The 6,616-nt window shown below is 43.7% G+C and overlaps 1 long non-coding RNA gene across 1 annotated transcript; it reads right to left on the reverse strand.

Moving 5' to 3' along the window:
• Nucleotides 1-497: 497 nt before the first annotated feature.
• LOC144318046 (uncharacterized) lies at nucleotides 498-4,318 on the reverse strand. Its single transcript, XR_013383905.1, has 2 exons — nucleotides 4,079-4,318; nucleotides 498-1,427 (listed from the first exon to the last, which is right to left on the reverse strand). It is a non-coding gene; the product is annotated as an uncharacterized LOC144318046 (long non-coding RNA).
• Nucleotides 4,319-6,616: the final 2,298 nt, after the last annotated feature.

Raw genomic sequence — 6,616 nt, forward strand, 5'->3', positions numbered from 1 at the left:
CCACCCAGGTACCCCCTGTAAGTTTGTAAATTAACCTATTATTGCATCAGTAACTTTATCTATAAAATGAAGATAACCAAAGTATCTATGTCATTGACTTATTCTGAAGTTAAATCAAATAATTTAAATAAACCATTAGAGTAGTGGATGACGCAGTAAGGGTTTAATAAATATTAATAATTGTTACTGTTGTTGTTGTTACCTCCTCTATGGCCTCTGTAATATTTAGCAATAAGGACTATAAAATGAAAAATGCTGAGCATTCATCTTAGGGGTGAGCAGGAAGTGACATTGCCCTTCTGGAGAGAAGCATCTTCCAACATGAGAAATCTTTGTGTTACATGTGATGAATGGAAGGAAGCGATCTCAGCCTTTCAGGCCTGCAGCCAGCAGGGAAAGAATGCCAAGGGAGACTGCCTGAGCCTCAGCCAAGGTCCTGGGGCATGACAGTGTTTCCCATTGTGCTGAGATAACACTAAAAATGAGTCGAGAGTTGGTGGTAATCAATTCATAGCTTTATTTGGCAATACAGGCCCATGATCTTTTCTCCACAATTCTGCAATCTAGCAAGCTCCAAAAACCAAGAAGAGTTTGTGGAGGTGGTGTGCTTTTTTCTTTGTTTTATGTTTTGTTTTAATAACATCATTTGCCAGTGAAACTAACCTGACCTGATTCGTTTTGGGGTGAAACCTGAATTGATAATGATATGAGTCTATTGCAACATCTTCATCACCCTTAGAGTGAGTACAGTGGTTCAGACATTAATGACTTTGTATATGGAATGTTACTCTGATTTTTGGGAATGTACATGATGTGCATATGCATCTTTTCCTAAAATGTGAAAAAAAAAAACCCTGAAATCTGAAATCTGTGTGGCCCCAAGGCTTGCAGATAAGGGATTAAGAACTATATGTATCTTTTCATAGCTTCACTCTCGTCTAGCAAAATGGGCTGACCCAGTGTAATCCATCATTGCTGCTTGAGCCTCCACCTCTGAATGCCTTCTCCTCAGGAGGCCGTTCCTCATCTCCACATGGCCCCTGTAAGCTCTCAGAGAGAAGGGAGGCCACTGGGATCAAGGTCACAGCCATGGCAGATTGTGGTAGATTCTTGTCTTAGAGAAAGCAGCCCTTCACCCCTTTTTTGAAACCAGGAGTCAAAATTTAGAGATGAATTGGACAGTCAGAATTCAATATGAAGGGTGACCTCCTCCAGTGACATTAGAGCATGGCCTTGAGGGCCTGACATGTCTGGTTCCAGTAAGGCCTGTGTATGTTGGAAACTTGTGTTCTTACCAACCTTTCACTTTCAGGTTGGTGTTGAGAGCTCCCGCGCTCACGTGCCATTCCTACAGTACCATCCTTCGGTCAAGTAGCTGGAACTTGGGACAATTCTGGGGCGATGCCTTCTCCTTTCTCTCCACTCATCTGGAAAAGAAGATATTACCTTTAGGATGAAAGATCAATCATGATAATGAATCGCAGCTGATATACAAGGTCATGCTAAAGAGATCTCAGGCCTCCAGGCCTAGGCAAGGCACGGATGCCAGTACTGACATGTTTTAGAGAAGAAATATGTAAATTGGAAGAGTGCTGGAGTAGTAAGGACATCATAGAGACAATCTCAGGGGCAGAAATCAGTGAAGCACCATGGAAGGAAGGGACTTTGACCGGGGGAGGTGACTGACCAGTCCAGGTACTTTGGACTATTAGAAAGGGACATTAGCTGACACTCCAGCTGTCTAACCAGCTTTCCTTTCTTTATTCCCTATGTTACCATTGCCTAGAGAGAAAAAAACATATGCCAACCCCAAGGCTGGAGAGTCCAGGCCCCCAAAGTTGCTCCAGTTCTTGCTGCACATTTCATTTTATGTAACTGCTCTTGTGGAGTGAGGTAATAGGTGTTTGCCCCAAGACGTGGATCTAGTTGCGTCATGTGCACTAACAAGTCCTCCAGACAGAGCTGCAGAGCCACTATCCTGGGAGGACTTCCGGCGGGCAGGTGGGCGGCAGGCTCTCCTGAGACTCCCGCCTCGGCGTGCCCGGAGCAGCCAGGTGATCAGATGAGCTGGCACAGGGAGCTTCTCTGGCTGTCAGATGGGAAATGTGCATCTGCCCCTCGAGGTTTTCTTCTTGAAGCAAAACATCTATTTTAGTATTCTTTATTCTTTTATAAGGTTAGGCTACATCAGGTTGACAACAATTAGTCAAATAAAAATATTAACCTAGTGTCTACTGTTTCATCCCTGCAATGTCAGACCTGAGGGGCATGCAAAAGAAGTAAAAGCATGTTCCTGCCCCCAGGAGACAAAACTCGCCAACTTTAAACAGGAAGGAAACATTTCTGCAACTAAATCAGGGCAAGGAAATGCAGCTGGTTTGATTGACAGTGGGCAGAAGTAGGGACTGGCTTGGTGAAAGGAAAGGGAGAGGCCTGAGCTGATTGGGTGAGAGGTTCTAAAACCCTGTAAGCAGAGAAGAAAGCTGATGTCTGCAGGACCTGGATCAGAGAGCCTCACCTGAAGGGACAGGTGCTTCTCATCTTAGCTCAGGGCCCAGCAAACTTTTCCCGTCAAGTGCCAGGTAGTTAAGTATTTTAGGCTTTACCGGCCATACTGTCTGTGACAACTTGACTGTGACAACTTGACTGTGAAACTGTTGCAGCTCCACTAAGCAACTCTGTTACCCATGAAAGCAGCCCTGGGCAATTTGGTTAGTGAATGGGTGTTGCTTTGTTCTGGTAAAACTTCATTTACAAAAACACACTATCTCAGTGTGGCAGGGCCCCTGAAGTACGCCAAGCCTGCTCTAGAACTGAGGGTTTTGGGGTTGGTGGATTTCATTTTATTTATTTATTTATTTTTAAGATTTTATTTATCTATTCAAGAGAGACATAGAGAGAGAAGCAGAGACATAGGCAGAGGGAGAAGCAGGCTCCCTGTGGGGAGCTTGATGGGATACTTGATCCCAGGATCCTGGGATCACAACCTAAGCCAAAGGCAGACACTCAACCACTGAGCCACCCAGATGGGTTGGTGGATTTCAAAGGAATTTAGAAATCAGGACTGTAATGTGGAATATTTGTATCTTAAGGTGTTGACTTGAAAAAGGTTAATGCCATTGTATCCAAGCAAACCATTTCTTATGACCCCATTGTGATCGTTTGCATACTCTCAGTTAGATTTAATATAGGCTTTAATGATATGTAGGATTTAATAACTGAAGAGGAGAAAGGAGGGCTCTCTAATAAGAATAGCATGAAGGGGTGCCTGGATGGCGCAGTTGGCTAGGTGTCCTACTCTTGGTTTCAGCTCAGGTCTGATCTCAGGGTTGTGAGATTGAGCCCTGCATTTGGCTCTGTGCTCAGCTCAGAGTCTGACTGGGTTTTTCTGTCTCTCTCCTCTCCCTCTGCCTCTCCTTGCTGTAAATAAATAAATCTTTAAAAACAAAAACAAAACAAAGAATAGCATGAAAAGGATGATCAATGGACATAAGGTGCTTATGGCAGGTGGTTTAGGAGTCCAGACGCTGGATCCAGATGGGTGGGATCAGAACCCCGCTCTGCCATCTACTAGCTGTGAGACCTTGGACAAATGACCTCACCTCTCAGGCCTGGGTGTCACCACATCTGAATTCTAAGAATTAAAGGAGTTATTGTTCACAAAAGCATTTAATTCCTGGCACAGAGAAATTACCAAATAGCTATTGGGCTAATAATAATAAAGAAGACCTATTAGGAGGACAGGTAAATAACAAGATAGATGTTTAGGCCAGCCTACTATTAGGAATAAGTGTCAATTATATCATTCATTGTGCATTTCCCATCGATACATGTGCTTTGTCATTTGTAGCACAGATGAATGAATTCCATACTGGCAGACGACTATCATTTTGTCCAGAGTCAAACTCTACTCCTGACTGTCACTCATCCTGCAATTGTGTCTCTTGGTCTTATGGGGCACCAGATAGACTAGGAACAGACTTAAAATAAATACCAAATCGGGAGAAAAAAAAAGAGAAAGAACATCTAAGGAAGTCAATTATATGCTAATTGCTTCATAAGTTATCACAATTCTTACCACAATCCTGTGAAGTAAATATTACAGCCTCCCTTAATCCTTTGAGTCCAGGAGCTCGCTGCTGCTCAGTGGCAGAAACTCAGACTGAATCTGACATCGGTCAGTGCCCATGCTCTTTCTTCTTCTGTAGCTGGGGTTTTCAAAATGTGTCCCTTGGAACTCTAGGGTTTGGAAAAGTGACTGTAAATTTCTTGTGAGCAGAGATCTTGGTCTGTCTTTGTGTTAAAATCACCAAGCCTAGAACGCACACTGGGTGGTAGTTAAACGAATGCATAAATACATGAGGGACAGAGGGAGGAAGGAAGGAAGGAAGGAAGGAAGGAAGGAAGGAAGGAAGGAAGGAAGGAAGGAAGGAAGGAGAAAGGGGAGGGGAGGAAGAGAGGTGGAAGGGCAGACACATAGGACCTCCATTCTTGGTCTTTCAACCACAGCAATTCCACTTTCATCTATTTTATCCTTTAAGATCACAGAAATAAGCTCACATGAGGAAAAAAAAAAATGTTTAGAAGCCACTGCTTTGCATGTCACTGCATCCCAACCAATGCACATTTTTGACAGCAGTCATTATCTTGCAAGTTACATTTGCAGCAAAATTCAACAAATGATTAAGTACCATTGCTATGTTATTGTGCAACGGTGTCCCCTCTGGGTCTGAGCTGAGATTAGAATCATCTGGCAAGTAGAGACCCTGGAGACAGGGCTTCAGAAACCCAGAATTCCCAATAGCTTCACAACACTTCTAGGGCTTGTGCAGTCCTGTTCACACGTCCTCTTCCTAAAGGTGGACCCTACCATGTGATATGCATGCTCCTGGGCAGAGGCGCAAGCTCTCTGGAGGAAGAGGAGGTTTATTTTTTCCCCACTGACCCAGACATTTGCACTGAAGTGTCCATAGGCAGTGTGTCAGAGACCACTTACAGTTAGTTAAGGTCAGAGAGGGGGTTCAAGAGAAAGATTTGGTTGGGTAGGGGGCTTTCCATTCATACTTTTGCCCCCAGGCATCATAAATATTAGGACCACTTCACTGAACCCCTTTAATAGAAGGTAATACAATGAGTGGGTGTGGCTTTTATTCTTTTCGCCCCAAAGTAGAACTGATGTAGTACTAAGAGGATTGAGAGGTTTGGTGGCTCTGAGAACTGGCGCAGTGTGGACAAGATGCAGTGTAAACTCAGATAAGGTGAATCCGGGTCTCAAGGGATGGCACACTCGTGTCTCCAGGGCCGGTGTTAGCACATGGGGAGGTGGGGGAGCACGTAGCCCCTTAGAGACTCTAATCCTTTCATTGTTGTTTGAAGTTGGGGGCAGTCTGTGCTCTCAGAAAAGGCCTGATGTGGGTAGGCTTGCAGATGAGGGTTAATTAAGCATTGCCATTTATTTCATGATATTAATGTGACCTCTTTGGTCCACACAGGCTAGTGAGGCCTGGGGATGTTCAAATTAGGTTAAAATTGATCCCAGCACAGTTTGATTAGCACAGCACCCATAGTTCAGCATGTCTACCCATCAGAGCAGACGACGCTAAAATTCAGCCCTTCTTGCAAGAGTTCTCTTTAAGTATCCTTTATGATTCTTTGGACGACGTTTTCTAAGAATCTATTCTATTAGGGAGCCCCAAATCTCTAATTTTCTTCTAACGAGGTCTGTTAATTTGATGACAGCATTAGCCAATATAAACACCTCCCTCCTTTGGTCTGTAGGGTGCTTCCTAATGAGATGGATGCAGGGGGATAGAGCATTGCCAGATGCATTAAAGAAGCTAGTATCCCGGAGTAAGAGAGAACTTATTAATGATGTTAGTCCCCAAGGAAGAGACACACAGAAATTCTTCAGATGGGAAGAAATGGCGATGATGAAATCAAAGCAACCCAGATGGCCTATAAACAGGCTAATTATGTAGAAGACCCAGAAGCAAACTCTGAAGTTTCTTCCCCAGCTGCTCATGGGGTCTGCCAAGTAGCCAGGTGCTGGCAGGGCCGGCGCATCTTCCACAGGTTGTCAGCAAAGTGATGCTTACACACGAAGCAAATGATAGCCTCTTAGGACAGTTCTTTATGTAACAAAAGAATATTTTATCTTTTACATATTTAGGGGTAAAATTCTATGTTTATAAGCCTCTGTGCTATTCAATGACTACAAATTATTATACACAATGTTTCTGTTACTGGAAAGGCATAGTTCTAAAACATAGCAGATAGGTACCTGGGTACATTCAAGAACACAGTGTTAGATTAAGGAAAGAAAATAAATTCTAGCACATTACTAGCTGATTATAGTTGAGAGAAATCATGACAAAGTGCTGACGAATGATGTCATTTCATGTCAAAGTTTTCTTTATTATCTTGGAAATATCAAGTCCAGGGGCTCCTGCCTGGGTGGCTCAGTCACTTAAATGCCTGCCTTTAGCTCAGGTCATGATCCTGGGGTCCTGGGAGGGAGCCCACACCTGCTTCTCCCTCTCCCTCTGCTGCTCATGCTCTCTCTTGCTCTCTCTCTTTCAAATAAAATTCTCACTCTCACTGTCTCTTTTAAATAAAT

This window comes from Canis aureus, chromosome 8 (genome assembly GCF_053574225.1).
Source record: "Canis aureus isolate CA01 chromosome 8, VMU_Caureus_v.1.0, whole genome shotgun sequence".
Lineage (NCBI taxonomy): Eukaryota > Metazoa > Chordata > Mammalia > Carnivora > Canidae > Canis > Canis aureus.